This window comes from Micropterus dolomieu, linkage group LG03 (assembly GCF_021292245.1).
Source record: "Micropterus dolomieu isolate WLL.071019.BEF.003 ecotype Adirondacks linkage group LG03, ASM2129224v1, whole genome shotgun sequence".
Taxonomy (NCBI): domain Eukaryota; kingdom Metazoa; phylum Chordata; class Actinopteri; order Centrarchiformes; family Centrarchidae; genus Micropterus; species Micropterus dolomieu.
The window spans coordinates 31,935,941-31,938,485 of record NC_060152.1 but is presented as its reverse complement, the minus strand read 5'-3'; the positions used below and the strand labels follow the sequence as shown (position 1 = coordinate 31,938,485).

At 41.3% G+C, this 2,545-nt stretch overlaps 1 long non-coding RNA gene across 1 annotated transcript; it reads right to left on the bottom strand.

Annotated features, from left to right (window-relative positions):
* Nucleotides 1-401: 401 nt before the first annotated feature.
* Nucleotides 402-1,869, bottom strand: LOC123968832. The gene is made up of 2 exons (XR_006824551.1): nt 1,606-1,869; nt 402-782 (listed from the first exon to the last, which is right to left on the bottom strand). It is a non-coding gene; the product is annotated as an uncharacterized LOC123968832 (long non-coding RNA).
* Nucleotides 1,870-2,545: the final 676 nt, after the last annotated feature.

Sequence of the window (2,545 nt, the reverse complement as noted above, 5' to 3'; positions counted from 1 at the left end):
TTCAATTCTGTTGTTGCATTGTGCAGCCAGACACAAACTCATGTTCCAGACCACTTGGCCACCAAGGGGCCCCAGATGTGATAAGTGTTTGTGAGGCAGACACCATCTCGACATTTAAGAGAAGGCTTAAGACTTTCCTCTTTGACAAAGCTTATTGTTAGTTATGACTCAGGTGAGTCCTGAACCATCCCTTAGTTATGCTGCTATAGGCCAGGGGACTTCCCATGATGCACTGAGCTCTCCATCCACTAAATGAAAAGTGGGATTTTTGTCCCTGTAAAATGATTGGTTGGCAGTTCTGTCACTATTGGTCGCCTTGGGCCTTTAGAAATACAGTTTTGGGTAAACCCCCTCCCCAATAATAATAATAACATGAACATGAAGAATTTCTGTAACAAATGTTGAATGAAACTTTTTTAATTTAAAAAAAGAAAGCAAATGCGTATTTACAAGCAATTTGCAAAAGATATCAAATGCCCAGCTGGGGGATGAAATGACTGTCCACCTCTGGGCCATGTGGTGGTAGCTTTCTGTCTGAACATGATCCACTGTACAGACAGACCTGTGACGCAGTGCGCTGTACTTGGGATTAGCCTCGAGTCTTGTCTGTAGCGTGCAACAGAGGTCGCTGAGCTCCTGGCTGCGGAAACTTGGGGTCACACAATCCACCCTGACACCCCCTCAAAGCTGCCATCTTCCTCATCGGACATCAGATCAATGGTGATGCCTTTCTAGAACGCCAGTTCCTCTGCTGCCAGCACACCCTGCCTCGCTTCCAGAAGCTGCTAACACAAACAGGACAGACAGTCAGTATTCATGTTTGTCACTCACAGAATACATAATTAATCATAGAATGATAAACAGAATATATAAATAGTGTCATTGAGCAGTGCTAAGCATGAATCAATGAGTCTCACCGCTTGGGGAAAACCATTTAACTAAAATAATATCACACTGACCAACAGTGGTCTGGATTAACTATTTACAAAAATGTGTAATTGGGTCATTTTATAGGGTGCCATTTGGACTTCATCACTTGCGATAAATGTTGATTAGTTGATCTTGATTTACCTATATTTTTTATTTCTATTATACAAAGTTGTAGCAGACCTAAATTTATTAGTTATGCATTTTAATAAATTTCTAAGAATTGATACCTAATTATGAATTTTTAAGATTTCATAAAATCATTTCATTTAATTCCTCGTTTTAGGGCACCACTGGAGTTGTTATAATCCTAGAGTCTCCGGACCTCTAGGTAGTTTTGAATAATTATACAATTATTACTAGTGATCAGTTAATAATCGCTCAATTATCTTAAATCAGTCAGTCTCATATCTAAAGGGTCAATTCTCTTGGCAGGAACTATAAATAGGCAACACACACAGCTCTTGGTTATATTACAGTGAATTTATTCTCTAACTAAAGGTGATAAAAAGATGGTTGGATACAGGGAACAAATATTTGCTGAACAATGAGCCTGGAGGTTCGGTTGTGGGAAGCATTTGACTCATACGGCATAGAAGAGCTAATAAAAGTAAACTAATGCTGTGATTTTAGGAGTTAAAATGGACATCTGATCACAGGACGTGTGTTAAGTCTTACTGCTTGTCGACAGTCTGCTTTTGGCCTGTTGCTGGTCCCACTCTAGCTACCGATCCTGGCTTTTTTGCTAGGGATTCTCCAGGGTTCTCCGTGTCTGATTGAAAACGCCTCCTCAGTCTGGCAATTTGGCTGTTTGCAGTTTTCCTTAGTTGTAGCTGGCGAGACCACGTGGACGTCTGACCTCGGTGAAGTTGGCTCGACGAAAAAGGCTTAAAATGGAACTCGGTCGTTCCTGAATTAGTCCAGTGTAACTTAACGGACTGATAACTTTAACAAACAAAAGAAATTAAAACAAACTGAAGGCAGATCGATGTCGCGGCACTTCAGGTGTGTAGCTTCAGGCGAACAAAAGGGCCTGTTTGTTTCGCTGGCCGAGTCTGGGCTTTGCCTGGCGAGGCACGCCACACGTGCCGAAGCGTCCACAGGGCCGAGCAGAGTGGAAGAGCCAACAGCGAAGAGAAGAGCGCGAAGCGAGGTCGCGTGTCGCTCTTTTGTTGCCTGGGGTTTCCCAAGGGGGCATCTCAGGTTTCCCAAGGGACTGCCTTTCTAAACTTAATGTCTAAAGAAAAGAAATCTATTTGCACGTATTATAATCAAACATTTTCCACAATCGAACCTCAATGGTTGAACGGTTGTACTGTTCTAAGCATTTTGTAACAGGAAACAATTGTCACATTATTGGTCAGGATATTTATACATTTAACGGCATTTCCGATGAGGGCATGTAATACTTATTTCGCCCACTTGGGGGAGCTCAGGTTACATGAGGAAAGCTTGGATTACATTAGATGAAGGAGTGTCTTGCTGAAAATAAAAACACTGCACAAGTAACTTCTTTTCAGCACTAATATCAACAACAGATAGCAACAACAGTTAACATAACTACTCAAATAGAGGCAAACGTAATCAGGTAACTAAAGATTTAATTAGATTTAATTAA